Raw genomic sequence first — 19,090 nt, 5'->3', positions numbered from 1 at the left:
GAAAAAAAAAATCCATGAGTCCAGAGAGATAAGAAGAAAAGAAAGAGAAAAGGAAGGCCCTCCTTAGAGAATTGTTATAGCAGTGTTAGAACTGGTAAACTCTGAAGAAAACAATCTGTGCCAATAGCATCAATGGATGCCAAAACCTTTAGGTGTAAGAGTGCTGTGAACATGCATGATATGTATGCAGTGGTGCCCAATTATTCTCTAAACCTTGTACAACTACCAAGGGAAAATGTACCTTTGCAACAGATCTGTAGATTGCCACTTGAACTAAGTGGTCACACTTATAATGGGACAGCCTGATACCATGTTCCTTTTGTTATGATGTAATACGGAATGATGTAACCTTGGGTGTATTCTTGCCTGATGTTTATCTAGAATCCAGTCAGGTTTCTAGACTTGATCTTGTTTCCCAGAAATACAGAAAGTTGTGGAGTAAGTCAGAATACATTCTGGGAAGCAGTCAGACAAATCTAGGACGTGGGACGTTCTATAAGAAAACTGGCTATGAGTCCTCACACATCATTGTCTTAAGAAAAAGATGTGTGTGTGTGAGAGAGAGACTATTTTAGGACAGGCGAGACCAAAGAGATGTAACAAGCAAATGTTATACATACATTTTCATTTGCCCTTGGATTGCTCTCTCTACCCTGAAGGCTTAAAAATAGGTATCTTTGAGACACTTGAGAAAACATCAAGATACCTGCTTACCTTGTTTTTACTTTTTTTGACTAGATGTCTTAATGGTTTTATTACCTTTGTAAGACTTGTTTTAAAAGATATGTTTCACTACTCAGTATAGTCTATGATAAAATCAGTAAATATAAAATATTTGTCATTTGCATCTCTTAAGAGGTTCATCTCCATGGATGAAAGCTCAGCTTATGTGTAACTGTCTTCCAAAGTAGCTTGCTTGGAAGGACATTCACTGTCATCATATTCTGCTTTATTTAATAGCTGTGTAATCAGATCTACGACATCCTTGATTATTAGATTACTGCTTTTAAGCCTATTTTAGTTCTTTAATCTGAGAATAACAGTTAATTTCATTAAAGCAAGATTGCCTTTAATTTTTTTGTAACCTTAGAAAAGTACTGTGCCCAACAACAAAACAAAAACCTAATTCAAAAATTGGTAAAGGACTTGAACAGATATTTCTCCAAAGAAGATATAAAATGGCCAATAAACACATATGAAGAGTCTCTGCACCATTAGTCATTAGAGAAATGCAAATCAAAACCACATTTAGATACAATTTGGCTATTAGCAAAGACACAGAAAATAGCAAGGATTGGGAAGGATGTGGAGAAAATTGGAACCATGCATGCATTGCTGGTGGGAATGTAAAATGGTACAGCTGCTATGAAAGACAGTTTATTAGTTCCTCAAAAAGTTTGATGTAGAATGATTGTATCATCAGCAATTTCGCTCTTAGGCATATCTCCAAAAGAATTGAAAGAACGGACACAAACTGGATAACTTATACAGCAGTGTTGATAGCAGCATTACTCATACTAAGAGGTAAAAAAAGGCCAAATGTCTATGAACAGATGAACGGACAAATGTGTTTACACATATAGTAGAATTATTATTCAGCCATAAAAACAAATGAAATTTCTGTTCTTGTGATAGTTTGCTAAGAATGATGGATTCCAGCTGCATCCAAGTCCCTACAAAGGACTCAAACTCATCCTTTTTTATGGCTGCATAGTATTCCATGGTGTATATGTGCCACATTTTCTTAATCCAAACCAAACACCGCATGTTCTCACTCATAGGTGGGAACTGAACAATGAGATCACTCGGACTCAGGAAGGGGAACATCACACACTGGGGCCTATCATGGGGAGGGGGGAGGGGGGAAGGGATTGCATTGGGAGTTATACCTGATGTAAATGACGAGTTGATGGGTGCAGCACAGCAACATGGCACAAGTATACATATGTAACAAACCTGCACGTTATGCACATGTACCCTACAACTTAAAGTATAATAAAAATAAATTAATTAAAAAAAAAAAAAAAAAAAACAAATGAAATTTTGGTACATGGTACAACATAGATGAACCTTGAAAACATTGTGCTAAGTGAAATAAGCTAGACACAAAATATTGTATGATTCTACTTAAATTAGGTACTGAAAGCTGGCAAATATATAAAGCTGGCAAGTATATAAGGCCTAGGGTGAGGGAGGAATGGGGAGTTTGCTTAATGAGTATAGAGTTTCTATTTGGAATGATGAAAAGTTCTGGAAATGAATAGTGGTGATAGTTGTACAACATTCTGAATGTACTCAATGCTACTGAATTGTCCATTTAAAAATGGTTAAAATGGTACATTTTATATATATTTTATAATACAAAAATATTTTTAAAGTAAAAGTTTGTATTTTGATGTTATTTATGGAAAATATTTTCACTAATAAAATTTTTGTTTGTTTCATTGCTCCCTCTTTGAAAATGTATTAAAAATTTTATGCATTTTGAAATATTATAGCTATGTAAATGAAAAAGAGTATCAGTAAAGAATTTTAACTCAGTACTCTCATATCATGTTATTTATTGTCCTTTCTGCTTCACATTAAGTTATACAGAGTCACCAATTTAAATTTGCAGATTAAAAAAAATTTTCTGCTTTTGGCCCTATAGAAATAAACCAAACTGGAAAAGGTGTCATATTTCCTAGATTGTGGGCACAGAAAAAGAAGAGATCAAAAGGACAAGTAACTCAGCACAGTAGATGCTTATTGACCTGATCATATTTAAGAATACCCTAAAATGCAAAATGTTAAGAAGCGAAACTGGGAAATATTGGGATGATATATGAAAAATGCAAATGTCAAATATGCAGTGGTTGAGTATTTATGGGCTTTTTTGGGTTTACTATTTTTTCCCCCCAAATTTAATGTCTCCTCTTTTAAATACTTCTACTGGATTCTTTTTAGATGATGCCGCAATTGGATTGAGACATTTTCATTGTTTGACTTTATAAGATTTCCAAATGCATATAGTTGTTACAATACGTGTTCAATGAGGGTGGAAGGAAACACAGAAAAATAGAAATATGTCACTCTGGTAAGAGATGATAGGTCTGATGACTGCTAATACTCTTCCAAATGGCATTTGGATCCTTCTTAGAACTTTTATATTATTCTAATATTGACCTACCCCTTTTATTTGGAACTGGAGTCCCATTGTCAAGAACTGTGAAGAAGCTGACATTTTACCCTACTTGCAAGCTAGCAATTACTCAGTTGTAGTTTTATGGGTGGTGGTTAAAGATATGAGACTCCTGAGTTGGAGTTGAAGGACAATTTATTAGTGCAGCAAGCAGTAGCAGTGACCAGAGTATTAGCTTGCTTCCCTACCCCACCCCCCCAACCAGTTTTCCAACTCCTGGTTCCCATATAGCAGTGTGAAGAGGAAGGCCACATGATGCTTGTACACACTGTGGATTGCATAACAGATGCCGAATCTTCAACTTCTTACAGAACCTGAATAGTAGTGTATATTAGGAAGTAAGAATGCCTTTCTTTGCTTTGGAGCAAGATACTGTCTTTGTCTCCCAACACTGTTGCTGTAAAAGTATCCTCAAAAGGATAGTGCATACCAAAAGGGTAGTGAGTGTCTTGCTCCTAAGAGGTGCAGAAACATGAGAGTCTCTTAGAAAATTATCTCCCAGTAATATTTTCTGCTCATTTCTATACTATTTTGTCTTCAGGCAAATTTTTTTCATGAGTATACCACTCTGATTTACCTGACAGAAGATAGTGAAGTTATCTGTTCAGATGGTTCGCTGGCTTTGAAAATCAGGTTATTTGCTTTCTTATTGTTGAGTTTGAGAGTTCTTTCTTGATTCTGGGTACAGTCCTTTGTCCGATGTGATTTGCAAGTATTTTCTCTGAGTCTGTGATCTGTCTTTTCATATTCTTCAATCTCTTTTACAGAATAAAAGTTTCTAATTTTGATTACTGTCAAGTTTTTCTCTTATGAATTGTCTTAGGAGCTTTTTGCCTAGTTGAAAATCAGAATTTTTTTCTTTGTTTCGTCCAGATGTTTTATTATTTTGTGTCTTACATTTAGATCTGTGATCTGTCTGGCAATACCTTTTGTTTGTATAAGTTATGAGGTAGAGTTCAGGTTCATTGTTTTTACATATGGATATTTACTTGTTCTAGCACTATTTGTTGAAGAGAGACTATCTTTTCCTTCAGTGAGTTGCCTTTTACCTTTGTTTTACCTTTTTGTCAAAAATCAGTTGTCCTTATTTGTAAGTATATTTTGCTGGATTTATGATTCTGTTGTGTTGATTTCTGTGTGTGTCCTCTTGCTAATACATCGTTGTCTTAAATAGTAACAGTTTTATAGTAGTTATTGAAATTAGTGTTCTCAAATTTTGTTCTTTTTCTGAATTGTTTTGGATATTATAGTACCTTTGCATTTTCTTATAAATTAAGAATCAGCTTGTTGATAACTACAAAGATACTTTGAGATTTTGATTGGTATTATGTTTAATGTACACGTCAATCTGAGGAGACTTGACATTTTACCAATATTGAGCCTTCCAATCCGTGAATATAGTTATTTTTCCATTTTTTAGGTCTTTGCTTATTTTCATCAGTGCTTTATAGTTTTCAGCATACAGATCCCGCAAATATTTTGTAGAAGTATATCTTTTTTGGATGTTATTGTGAATGCTACTGCTTTAAAAATTTTTGATGTACTAATTTATTGCTGATATATAAAAATATGATCGATTTTTACATAATGATTTTATATTCCACAACTTGTTAAAATCATATTATAATCATAAAACCCTTTGGATTTTCTATGTAGACAACATGCTTTTGAATAAAGGCAGTTTTACAAAATTTCATTTTAAATTTGTATACCTTTTATTTCATTTCTTTTCTTAATTGCACTTGCTAGAGCTTTCCAGGACAAGGCTGAATAGAAGTGGTAAAAACACATCTTTGCTTTGTTCCTGGTCTTTTATTACTCTTTTATTATTACTGTTATCTTTAGAGATGGTGTCTCGCTCAGTTGCCCACGCTGGAGTGCACTCAAACTGTTGGGCCCAAGTGGTCTTCCTGCCCCACCTTTCTGAGTAGCTGGGACTACAGCATGTGCCATCATGCCTGGCTGAGTTTTTTATTTTTTGTGGAGATGAAGTCTTGCTGTGTTCACAGGCTGGTCTTGAACTCCAGCCTCAAGTGATCCTCCCACCTTGGCCTCCCCAAGTACTGGGATTACAGGCATTAGCCACCACACTTGGCCTCTATTTATTAATTATATATATATATATATATATAAAATATATATATTTATTGAGACAGTCTTGCTCTGTCAACCAGGCTGGAGTGCAATGGCACAATCTCTGCTCACTGCAACCTCTGCTTCCCGGGTTCAAGTGATTCTCCCTCTTCAGCCTCCTGAGTAGCTGGGATTACTGGTGTTTACTACCATACCAGGCATGGTGGCTCACGCCTGTAATACCAGCACTTGGGAGGCCAAAACGGGCAGATCATGAGGTCAGGAGATCGAGACCATCCTGGCCAACATGGTGAAACCCCATCTCTACTAAAAATACAAAAATTAGCTGGACGTGGTGGCGTGCACCTGTAGTTCCAGCTACTACTGGGAGGCTGAGGCAGAAGAATCACTTGAACCTGGGAGGTGGAGGTTGCAGTGAGCCAAAATTGCACCATTGCACTCCAGTCTGTCAACAGCAAGACTCTGTGTAAAAAAAAAAGAAAATTGTTATGGGATGAAGTTTTAAAAAGACCTTTGAAAGATACAAGATAATAGGATTCAATTCTGTATAAGGTAGAGATAAACTGTTGATTTGTACTAGTTTGATTTGTGAAATATTACTATTAGGCTAAATCAAGAAGGTGATGGGTAATTGGAGAATTGATTTCTAATGCTTTGTCCTAGTTCATTCAAATCTGATGTTCACATAACTACTTAGAATTCTTGACTAGTTGTCTGTGCTTTTTAAAAACCTTTACCAGGCTGGCTCCAGCTTTTCTACCGCCAAAATTAAAATTGAAAACAAAAGAATTAGTCTCTTAGGAAAATAGTTTAAGAACACTATCTAAATATGCTAGATTTAAAAATACCAGTATTTACATGGTTAGAATTCATGAACAGTCTTCATTAGACTTAGTGCTAAATGAACAGCATACAGTTGCTGAATTCATTGTGCATCTTTTGTTTAAAGGGAAGATTGTTTTGCTTATATCTTTGCAGTCTTCTCTGAGATCTTCAATATTACTGGAAGTTATAAAGTTTGGTTAATTTTCCTAATAAATCTTTATCTGATTCTGTGGGCTATTTAGATTTGGGATGGGATCTGTTGTCTTAATTTGGTCACTATTGGCTCTTGGCTTCAAAGTGGACCCTAACTATATTCCTAGTCTGTCTAGTATTTGTCTTTTTTTTTGCTGAGATATGTGACCCCTGGGGAGGTATCCCTTATATTCAATAAGTTAATCTTCCTCTTTTAGGAAGATAAAACAAATTTCTCGTAAGGGAGGGTTCTTTTCCTTTTTTGTTCTAGAGTGCCTCTCAAATTAACAATTTTGTTCATATCAAAAGTTGCCCATAATGATCACTGTAAGTCTCAAGTTGTTCTTGGTGAAAATATGCCATTTAGAAAGATAAATATCTGAATTGGAAGAAGCATGTTTCATGCTTGGGGAGGTTGTGGAGTCAGACTGATTTAAAAAGTCAGTTTTGTGCAGCCTGGGCAATGTAGCAAGACCCAATTACCAAGTCAGAATATTAGTTACCTTTCATGTAAAGGAATATGACAGATACAGGGAAGCTTCTGAGGAGCTGACATCTTGATCTGGGTTGTGGTTACAAAAGTGTGTTCACTTTGTAAAGTTCATCAATATGAAAAGCTCATATGTACTTTGTATATGTAAATTATACTGCAATTCTTTTCTATGGAAAAAAAAAATAGGCAGGCATGGTGTTGCACACCTGTAGTCCTAGCTACTCCAGAGGCTGAGGCAGGTTGAGCCCAGGAGTTGGAGGCTGTAGTGAGCTATGATCATGCCACTGCCCTCCAGCCTGGGCTAAAGAGTAAGACCTCATCTTTTAAAATATATATACCGGTTTTTCTTCAAAAGATTCAAAAGATATCGCTTTAAAAGATGTAAGATTTTCTAACCAATAGGACGAAGTAATTTGCTTTAAAGTTTTTATGAATGCGTGGCTTGGCTATCTGGTTGCTTTTGAAATCAACATCTTAGTAAGCTATTAATGCTTTTAAAATGTGTGCAAATTTACATATTTGTAAATTTAACTTGAGTCTGTCTAGGAAAGCATTAGCAAGACTTTTTTTTGTTTTTTTTTTTCTTTGAGATAGTCTTGCTCTGTCACCCAGTCTGGAGTGCAGTGCAGGTCACTGCTCACTGTAACCTTCACCTCCTGGGCTCAAGCTATCTTCCCACCTCAGCCTCCTGAGTAGCTGGGACTACAGGTGTACATCACCACACCCAGCTAATTAAAAAAATGTATTTTTCATAGAGATGGGGTCTCCCTATGTTGCCAGGCCGGGCATTAGTAAGATGTTATGGAAAATTTTTTATACTATTAGTAGAAAATCATAAGGAATCCCTTGCTGGTAAAATTTATATTAAAACTACTCTTAAACATATTTATATAAAATGACCAGAGATACTTAATTTACCTTTATATAATAAATGGAAATAAATTGAAATACATTGTTAGGAATTTCAGATTTTTTAATTAGTAAATTACATATTGTTAGTATGATGGCTTAAAGTTATTTTATTGAGGTAATTTTTCATCTTTGATTAGAAAAACTTAAAAATTGTAGTATAATTTACATACACAAAGTATATATGAGCTTTTTATATTGATGAACTTTACAAAGTGAACACACTTTTGTAACCACAACCCAGATCAAGATGTCAGCTCCTCAGAAGTTCCCTGTATCTGTCATATTCCTTTACATGAAAGGTAACTAATATTCTGACTTTGTAATTAGAGATTAGCTTGGCTTGTTTTTGAATTTTTATAAATAAATCATATAGTATGTAAGACTGTATGATTTATAAGTTTTTTTAAACTGGCTTCTTGCCCACAGCAATATGTTTTTGAGATGGATATTTGGCTTACAGCATTTTTCATTTTCACTGAGGTTTAGGGTTTCCTTGTGTGAATATACTTACAGTTTATTTCTCCCTTCTGCTGATGGACATTCAAATTATATCAATTTTGGGTTCTTACAAATAATGCTGCTGTGATAATTCTTGTACATTTTTTTTTGTGCATAAATGTATACATTTCCTTTGAGTGTATGCTCAGGAGTAGTATCACTTAGTCTTTGGTTATATCTTCAGCTTTAGTAGATACTTCCAAACAGTTTTCCATACTGTTTATATTATATTATTATACATTTTTACCTGCAGTATTTTAGAATGTCAGTTGCTACACATTTTTGCTTACATTTGGTATTGTCTATTTTTTAGATAAAAGTTAGTCATTTTGGAGAGTAATAGTATGTCTTTTTGAAGTTTTGTTCGGTCTTTGGCCTATCTTAAAAATCTGTTTGTCTTTTTAGATCAGTTGAAGTGTTTTTAAAGAATATTTTGGGTGCGAGTCTTTAGTTGAACATGTGCATTGCTAATATTTTCTCCTACACTGTAGCTTGTGTTTTCATTTTTAATTTATTTAATTTTATTAATTTTTTTAATGATAAACAAAGAAATGTTTAATTACTTGATGTTGATACAGTATTTTTTCACTTAAAATGAGACAAATCCTTTGTGCCTTTTGAGGTTTCCTTTTAAGCTCCATGCCTGTATCATCTATTTAAAGGATAACTTTTTAAAAATTAAAATAAAAGAATAATTTAACAACTGTACACACAGGGACAAGCCATAAGCTGCACCAACTGGATCCTAGATCCTCTTTCCCCAAGGGCAGCCCATTCTTGGTTCTTTTTTTTGTTTTTGTTTTTTTGTTTTTAAGAGACAGGGTCTCGCTCTGTCACCCAGGCTGGAGTGCAGTGGCCTTATCATAGCTTATTGCAGCCTCGAACTCTTGGGCTCAAGCAATCCTCCTGCTTCAGCCTTCTGAGTAGCTGGGACTGCACATATGTGCCACCACACCTGGGTAATTTTTAAATTTTTTTGTAGAGACAGAGTCTCACTATGTTGCCCACACTCGTCTTGGACTCCTGGCCTCAAGCAATCCCCCTGCCTGGGTCTCCCAAAATGTTGGGATTACAGGTGTGAGCCATTGTGCCAGCCATTTCTTTCTTTCCCTCCTTCCCTCTTTCCCTCCTTCCTTCCTTCCCTCCCTCCTTCCCTTCCCTTCCCTTCCCCTTCCCCTCCCTTCCCCTTCCCCTTCCCCTTCCCCTTCCCTTCCCTTCCTCCTTCCCTCCCTCTCCCATCCCTCCCTCCCCCTCCCCCTTCCCTGCCTCCTTTCCTCCTTCCTTCCTCCCTCCCTCCCTCCCTGTAACTGTAATGAAATTTAGTTTGTTTGTAATGAAATTCAGTTTTTTTTTTTCTGTGCTGTGCATTAAATCTATGCCTAAATATCATGACAGTATTTATCTCGTCACTATATAAGCTTTATTATTTAAAATTTTATATATAGGTCTCTAATATACCTTACTTTTTCCCCACCTTTTCTGTGGCTTGTGGATAGATGTTACTCATTTTACTGATTTTGATTTTAACAGTAGTAGTCATAGAAAATCTATTGATACGGCTTACTCATGAGAAAACATTTTTATTTTTATATGTGATACTATAATTTCTAGTATGGCAACATTTCCTGCTAGTTATGATAGGTGATTTTCACTATGGAGATTCTTTAAGAGGAATTTAAAAACAGCTTTATTCCTGACTTTAGAGAGGGCAGTCAGTTTTACTTAATATGTCATTTTATGTCTTGTTACATTTTGTGTTTGGGGAGTCATACTGATAGTTTAAAAATACTGAGTTTTATCATCAAATGCAGCTACTGTATTTAAGCTGATGACTTAATGTCTGTGAGGCATGAGGTGATTAAAAAATGTATGTATATGCTTTTTGAAATACAAAGTAAATTGCCTGGCAGACAAGAAGAGCTTCATAAATATTATTTAGTGCTTTTTATTCTAGATTTTTGAAATAAATTGGACTTGAGACTTGATGGAAAGGATTTGTACTATAAGCTTATTATAAAATTATTAACAGCTAGCTTTTGTAAATAGTAAAATTGATTTGCCCGTTATACATTTCTTTTTGTTATGCATAAAATATTTTTATTTTAAAGTACCAACATAGGATGGATTTTAAAATGCTTCCTCATGTTAATTTTTTGATAAACATAGAATGAATACTGTGTGAAATATATTCCCACTTCATTGGCTCTGTTTTAACTCAGTAGACTCTATAGTTAGATTGTCTAGGTGCCACTTAAAAGATGGTAACTAGATACCAGAATGTGTTACATTATATGTTGATTGTCAGGAAGAACTGAATGCATGAATGCTTCCCTAAGACATTGTTAGTATGCTGTTGTCTTGATCTATAATTTTTTGTCTAAGTTTTGATAGAGCTCATTCTTTACATGGTCTAGTAAATTCTGCCAGTGTCTTTATAATTCATTAGCATCTCTATATATTACCTATAACATTTAAATTGTAAGGCTATGAAAAAATTATTTCATATGTGTAATATGCCGAAGTTTTAGCGTATGGTTGGGGTTTTAAACTGTTTTACTGAAGCAGATTACCCTCATTAAATGGAATCCTTGGGTAGACATTACAGAGTAGGTATAACTCTGAAGTTGAAAATGGTTTCATCTTCTTTTTTTTAAAAAAATTTTATTATATAGGGAATCTCAACCACCAGCAGGATTTTGAAAAGGCTGTCTAAATATTTGGTAAGTAAATATTCTCCATGTTAAATATTTTGTATGTAACTTAAGTTTACACATATGCTACATGAATGACATTTATAATAGTGAGTGTAAATTACAGTTATAATTAATATTTTAAATTTTACTTGGTTACTAGAATTTTTGTCTCCTTAAACCTATTCCAATCATTTTCTCTCTTGCTCTTTATGTTGTGTCCAGAAATTCTTTCAAGTGTACAGCCTTAATATTAAGAGTTCAAGGAAAGAAATTGTTTTAGTGAGCAGGAATGCTAATACTTTATGAATAAAACAGGATTTCCCCTACTTGAGATTTTGTATTATTTCTTGTGTGTGAAAACACTAATACAGATTTCTTCTTTAGCCATCCATTACTTGACTCCTCCTTGTATTTAGGTCCTATTTGCTGCAGCATGCCAACATGAGCCAAATACTGTGGTCAGCATGTATGTATTTCCTATCTAGATTATTCTTTGTTCCAAGACTAAAATACGAAAAATTATGTAGGTGTCTATAGTTAAGAATTTCATAAACTTATGATTTCATAGATAAAGCTTTGACTTTTTCATTTTTGAGTAAAGGTAGGTGAGTCAATCTCAGAATGTATTTTACTTCAATTACGTAGTATTTTATACTTGTGTATTATGATTATATAGATACAAAATGCTTTTGTTAATCATAATAGATTTTAAAGTTATTAAATATGCTTCAAAATGAGAAAGAAGTGCTGAGACATTGCATAATGATGTGTCATAATATAGGCTTTTGGTTGTTGTTTTTAATATAGTCAGTAACAGATTAAGGAGAAAATATTTAGTGATAAGCATTGGCTTCTTTTATTATACTTTTTAATGTGTTTGAAACAGCAAATATTTGACCAAATTATTTTTCTTAAATTTTATAGTAACCACAGTAGATGCCAAAATGTTCAACAGTTACACTGTTCTGTTTACTGTACATTTGTAATAAATATAACTACTTTTAGGAACAAATGATGCCACAGAGATCTCTTAAACAGATTTTTACTACTTTAGAAGGTGGTAACTGATTTCTGGAGATGTATTAAGCAGAAAAGAGTAACTTATTGTCATTTTTTCCCCTATTGATGCATATATTTCAGTTAGAGGGAAGCAGTCGTCTTTGCATTGTGTGCTTATCATGTATATTTCATCTTAGCAAATTTATTAATTTTAGTGACAGTTTTATTGAGATGAAATTTACATACCAGGAAATTTCATCTCTAAGTGTACAATTCAGTGATATTTTAATTTATTCACCAAGTTGTGCAACCACCAGTACTGTGTAATCTTAGGTTACTTTCATCATCCTTCTTCTCAATACCCTTTATCATCCAGCCCTAGGCAACCACTAATATGCTTTGTTTATATAGATTTGCCTATTCTGGGCATTTTATAAAAATAGAATCATACAATGTGTGTCCTTTGTGTCTGGCTTATTTCACTTAGCATGATATTTTAAAGCTTCACTCATGTTGTTGCATGTATCAGTGTTTCATTTTTGTGGCTGAGTATTTCTTTGTATATCATTTATGTATTCATCAGTTAATGAGTTATAGCCACTTCCTTTTTTGACTATTAGGAATGTTTTTCTATGAACATTCTTATATAAGTTTTGTATAGATATGTTTTTGAGTATATTTGGATGGGGTGGCATTGCTCGAAAATATAGTAACTGTGTGTAACTCTTTGAGGAACTGTCAAAATGGCTGTACCATTTTACAGGGCCACCAACAATGTATGAGGATTGTAATTTCTTCACATCCTCATAAACACTTATTGTCAGTCTTTTGTATTTCAGCCATTCTAGTAGGTATGAAGTTGTATCTCATTGTGATTTTGATTTTGATTTTGATAATGACTAATGATAAGCATCATTTCACATGCTTATTGACCGTGTATCTTCTTTGGAGAAATATCTTTTCAACTCCTTTGCCCATTTAAAAATAATGGATTATCTTTTTAATGTTGAATATTGTAAACATTCTTTATATCTTCTGGAAACTAGTCCTTCATCACATATATGATTTGCAAATATTTTCTCCTATGGATTATCTCTTTACTTTTTATGATGGTGTCCTTTGAAGCAGAAAAGTTTTAATTCTGAAGTTCAACTGATCTGTTTTTCCTTTTGTTGCTTGTTCTTTTGGTGTTATATTGCAGATTTGTTTTTAAATAAATACTCATTGATAGCCTAGGTCTATGACAAAGTTTTAATTGTCATAGGACTACAAAAAAGCATTGGCATTTTCTGTGTTTGACAGTCAAAGCCCAAAGGAGGCAATTATCCTTGTATTTGTGCTTCAGTTCCTCAGCTAATTGTTTTAAGCAAAACCTATGTTTTGATCCCATGTGTTACTGTGAAAATATTAGCTGTGCGTGATATGTTTATTGATATTAGTCTTGTGAATTTATGTAGTTTTTCTTGGATTGAAGAAGGGAGGGGCCATCTTTAATAGGTGTTTTTAGTCTGTTCTCATGCTGCTAATAAAGACATATACCCAAGACTGGGTAATTTATAAAGGAAAGAGGTTTAATTGACTCACAGTTCCTCAGGGCTGGGGAGGCCTCAGGAATCTTATAATCATGGCAGAAGGGGAAGCAAACACATGGTGACAGCAAGGAGAAGTTGCAGAGTGAATGGGGGGAAAAGCCCCTTATAAAACCATCAGATCTTGTGTGAACTCAGTCACTATTACGAGAACAGCATGGAGGTCATCATCCCCGTGATTCAATTACCTTGCACTGGGTCCCGCCACAGCACGTGGGGATTGTGAGAACTGCAGTTCAAGATGAGATTTGGGTTTGGACACAGCCAAACCTTATCAATACTTTAGTTTATTATGACAATTACTGCATATTTCATTTCATAGCTTAAGAAACCATTGCTTTTTAGACTAAGGATTATCAGGTGCTTATCTTTCTTGTGAAGAAGGAATAGATTTTGATAATCTCACTGATTTTAATCGTACAGTTTATTTTTAAGCAATGATATTTTGATTTCTTTGTAAACTTATGTATGGAATATGTAAGTTTTTCCTCTATTAAGTAAATGTCTTTAATTTTTTTTTGTTTTTTTTGAAATGGAGTCTTGCTCTGTTGCGCAGGGTGGAATTCAGTGGCACAGTCTTGGCTCACTGCAACCTCTGCCCCCCAGGTTCAAGCGATTCTCGTGCCTTAGCCTCTTGAGTAGCTGCGATTATAGGCATGTGCCACCAAACCTGGCTAATTTTTGTATTTTTTAGAAGAGATGGGGTTTCACCATGTTTGTCAGGCTGATCTTGGAACTCCTGACCTCAGGTGATCCACCCGCCTCTGCCTCCCAGAGTGCTGAGATTACAGGCATGAGCCACTGTGCCCGGCCAGTGTCTTTAATTTTTAAGGTACCAGTTTAGTTCCTTATTTTTTTTTTTATCGTTATGTGACGTTATGTGGTCAGTTGAAGGTATATTTCATGATATTTTGGCCTATAATGTCTAATTTAGTTTCTGGAGAAATGGTGTGTAACAATGGAATGTCACTCATCTTTAAAGCATTAGCTTTCTGTGTGAGGTTGTGGTTGTAATATAAATACGCTAGATGTGGTTTTATTAGGGGAATTGACTATTCTTACCTTTCGTGTTATCTGACAGTATTCTTTGTCAACTTAAAATAACGAAAGGCCTATTTGGATGAGATTTCATAGTGCTAAGATCACTGATATTCTTGTTAGTCGATTTAAAATCATGGTGTTCATTGGCTAACAGTCACTTGAGTGCCTATTAGATGGGTAATATTGTTTTGTTTTTTTTTTTTGAGAAGGAGTCTCTGTCACCCAGGCTGGAGTGCAGTGGCATGATCTTGGCTCACTGCAACCTCTGCCTCTGGGGTTCAGGTAATCCTCCTGCCTCAGTCTCCTGAGTAGCTGGGATTATAGGCGCACGCCACCATGTCCAGCTAATTTTTGTATTTTTAGTAGAGATGGGGTCTCACCACGTTGGACAGGCTGGTCTCTAACTCCTGGCCTCAGGTATCCACCTGCTTGGCCTCCCAAAGTGCTGGGATTACAGGCATGAGCCACCGTGCCTGGCCAGATGGGTAATATTGTTCTATATATTGATGTTCTTATAGTTTATGTTATAGTTTCCATGGAAATTTAGCAATGGAAAAGGAAATGAAAAGCTTACTCATGATGTTGTTAAATTTTCAATACTCTTGAAAGTAAGGAAAAGACATAATTGAGAGCTACCTCCAATGGTTTATATCAAATGTGGTAATTAAGAGGATTTTGGTGACCTATCTATGGCTGAATTAATGCAAAATAGCTTTTATATCGTATTCTTTCCTCTTCCCTTCTCTTGTTCTGTGTGCTTACTATCATAATAATTGAGTATACATTAATTTTCTTTAAGTATTTATATTTTAAATAGGATTGTAATGTCAATAGAGATTTTTTTTTTTTTCTCTTCAAGGTAAGTACCTTTAAGCTACTAATTTGTCACTAGAGTCTATAGAGGCTTCCATATATAACAGGTAGCACAGCTTCTCAGGGCATGTCCAGCTTTGCTGCTCTGCTGATCCATAATACACCTTGGAGGTACTGGTTCTGGTTATATGAATAGAACAATTAAATTGTTCTTCATTAGATGGATTGTTGATTACTAATCTTACTCAGAAAGGCTCAACTGGACTTGGATCATTCTAATTGCCAATACTGTTTTTGCACAAATGTCTGCAAACCATTGAACAGTAATACCCCTTTTTCTTCCAATGTGAAGTTATTGCAGTAACCACATCATTGCAGAGAATATTTCTTAAAAGCTTTTTTTCAGTATTCACTTCTTTAATGAAAAACTTAATCCAGATTAAGCCACATACATAGACGTCTTGACTTTATTATTTTGAATACTTGAGATTTCCAAACTCTCTTTAACTGTCTTCACACAATTTCTAATCTGTTATTTTATGTAATTACAACTGTTCATTTCTTCTGCTTTTGTTTCCTCTTCATGGGCTGCCTAGCATTGCTAGAGTTTCATCAGTTTCCTGTCTTGAGAGGTTTCTAGTACAAATTCACATTTTCCCTTCCTAGTTTATCCAAGTTCCTTCCTGGTAATTTTTATCTTTTTGATCTGTTTCATTTCGCACGTTATTTGGAACCATTCTACTGTGCTCAAATGACCAGTCTGATCCCTAATTCTCTTACTCCTTTTTCATTGCATATTTTGTACCCTTTTTTCGTCAGTCCGTCTTAAAGAATAAAGTGTTTTCATTTCAAAAGCTTATTATCTCTGTTTTTAATCTTAGCCCTTCTTTCTTCTACCATTTTTCTTCCTCTTATGCTTCACGCTGGGTTCTCTGCCTTATCAGACTTAATCTTGAAAAGTACGTTACTTCCTTCCCATTATCTCCAAGGTTGTTTGATTTATAGTCCATTCTAGGTGTCTCCAATTTCTCAGCTCTTATTCAACTACTTTCTGAAGTTTGCTATTATTTTTGCTGGTGTTCTGCTTTCTTAAGTGTAAGTAAACACATTTCTTACTTAACCAGGTAGATAAACATTAGCTGGATGGATCTGGCTGTAAACATGCTATTATTTCGAAGATAAAACTGAGTTCCAAATGGCTAAATCTTTGTCTTTTCACTTTTCATCCTTTGCTGTCTTTTTTAGCGTTTGTTTTTTTGCTGCTTCTTAACATTCACTTCTCCTTTGTCTTCTGTAATAAACCTTAATGGTTTTTCTCTTCTCTCTGGCTAAATGTTTGTTTTCTTTGTTATTGCTTTCTTCTTTTATATACCACTTATGTATAAATTGGGTTGAAGCTTTGCTCTTAGCTCTTTTTCATTACACATCATTTTGAGGAATAGGTCTCCTGTTCATTATGTAGATTATCACCAAGTTGATGACTCAGAAATACCACATTTTTCTTGGTGACCTGTTTTACCACTATCTCAATCGCCATGTCCTTAGCACCCCAAAATTGTTACTTCCCAGTGGAAAAGCTTGTCTTGTACAATGCTTGATACATGGTTGGAACTAAGTAAATGCTTTTTGAATCATGAACGAACTCCTTATCTGAGCTATCCAATCCGTTCAATTTGTTTTTTTTTTTTTGTTAAGATAATGGTTTTAACTGTCCACCTATTCTCATGTCACAAGCGCTGTAATATCTCTGACCACTTCTTGTCTACACTTGTTAATATTAGTTGTCATATTTTCGTCCTAAGTTTGACTAATGAGGAAGATGACATTTTTGTCTACAGATGGTGGAAATCAAGATCACAGAGATTGTGATTTCCTTATGGTTTTATGGGTAGTGGTGGAGTTGAAACTTACAACTAAGTTTCTGATGACATGTTTCCTGATATTCACAGACTGTTTTTGTTTTGTTTTGTTTTGTTTTGTTTGTTTTTTTTTGAGACAGAAAGTCTCACTGTGTCGCCCAGGCTGCAGTGCAGTGGTGTGATGTCTTGGCTCACTGCAACCTCTGCCTCCTGGATTCAAGTGGTTCTCGTGCGTCAGCCTCCGAGTAGCTGGGATTATGGGCGCCCGCCACCACACCCAGCTAATTTTTGTATTTTCATTATAGACGGAGTTTCACCATGTTGACCAGGCTAGTCTTGAATTCCTGGCCTCAAGTGACCCACCTGCCTCAGCCTCCCAAAGTGCTGGGATTACAGGCATGAGCCACCACACTCGGCCAAAAACATTCTTTATAATGATACAAGTAATATGCCAGACAAAAGATTACTCAGTGTACTATGTGAGATTAAAAAAAAAAAAAGACTCGAAATGGAAGTGGGAGTACTTTAAATTCTTGTCTGATGAGGTAAAGATTTTAAGTTGGTGGAAGGAATAGGAAGGAGTAAAAATCAAGGGTGTGAGAAATTTTTCATTAATTAGAATTTTGAGATTCTTCTTTGAAGGATGCTAGTGAAGTGGTTGAGTGAACCATCTTTCTGGTAACAGTTATAAAATCTGGACAAAATATTGAAAGAAAAACTTTAACTGTTTTAAAAGCAATGGAAAGTAACCAAAGAAGGCAGAAGCCAGATGAGAGCCTCCAACTGCAATGTGTAATTGTATGTTTGTGGCTTTCTTGCTTATATTTTCGCCTCCTATCGTTCAGTGGCATAGGAAAGAAGTTACGGGTAGCCTAACAGTTGGAAATTTACTCAGGGAAATCATGGAAGCAATAAGTAAGATCCAAAATCTGAATGTAAACTCTATCCAAATCATGGCTAATCACGAAACTATACATGCATAGGGGAGACTGCAGAGGACCCAGTGTCAAAACAGGTAGAAACAAGAGCGGAATCTGCTCCTGAAAGAATTGAACCATGTGGGGTTTGTGATTGCTTCTTTTTTTGACAGTACATTTCTCAACTTGCAGGCAATTCGCGTGGCCAACAGCTGGCTTGAGGTGTCAGAGCACAGAACATATTGTTGACAGAAGAGTTAAAATTTAGGGAACAAACACTGAAAGCAAGATAACATCAGAGGATGTAGGCTACACATCTGAGTATAATCTCTGCCCAGTTCCTTCACTGACCACCAGACTACCCAGTGCAGAGGGGATGCCCTGGGCATCAGATTAGAAGGAGGAAGCCGCTGGAAGGTGAAAGAACTAAGCAAAATCATTGTTGCTTACCACAAGGGAGACACCCAGTAAGTCCTCACTTAACGTTATTGATAGGTTCTTGGAATCTGACTTTAAAGGAAACAATGTATAACAGAACATTTTTTTCCTCATCAGTTTTATAACAAAACTAAGTTAAAGGAAATGACAGTATTCAAGGACCTTGCTGTTTGTTGTTTTGCTTCAAGTTGCTGTTTCCAAGACCTATCGACGATATTAAGTGAGGACTTACTGAAGTTTGCAATTTGAATCCGTATAAGCCCATTCAAATCATACAACATGAAAACCAAATGGTCCTTTGAAAGATTGCAACAAAATCTGGTTGCTGTAACTTGCTATTTATAATATGCATTTTCAACCAAAAAATTATTAGATATGCAAATAAAGTGGAAGTATGACTCATTTTCAGGTAAAGAAAGTCATTCAATAGAAATTAACCCTGAGTATAGCTAGATATTGAATTTAGCAGGCAGACTTTAAAGTAGCCCTAAATATAGTCAGAATAATTTAAGGAATCCTATGTTCAAAGGATTAAAGAAAAATACA

At 35.0% G+C, this 19,090-nt stretch overlaps 1 protein-coding gene across 7 annotated transcripts in view; it reads left to right on the top strand.

The window, feature by feature from the left end:
* FBXW7 (F-box and WD repeat domain containing 7) overlaps positions 1 to 19,090 on the top strand; it is a 210,790-nt gene that overhangs the window by 54,448 nt on the left and 137,252 nt on the right. For 2 of the 7 annotated variants that reach the window (XM_015139316.3, XM_078001493.1), the window contains exon 2: positions 10,868 to 10,915. The exons of the other annotated variants lie outside the window; for them this stretch is intronic. The gene's annotated coding sequence lies outside the window, so the exon portion shown is untranslated. The remainder of the gene's footprint in view (positions 1 to 10,867; positions 10,916 to 19,090) is intronic. 7 annotated transcript variants of the gene reach the window in all.

Source organism: Macaca mulatta, chromosome 5 (genome assembly GCF_049350105.2).
Source record: "Macaca mulatta isolate MMU2019108-1 chromosome 5, T2T-MMU8v2.0, whole genome shotgun sequence".
NCBI lineage: Eukaryota > Metazoa > Chordata > Mammalia > Primates > Cercopithecidae > Macaca > Macaca mulatta.
Note: the sequence above shows the minus strand (reverse complement) of the source record. Positions and strands in the feature narration are given on the sequence as shown.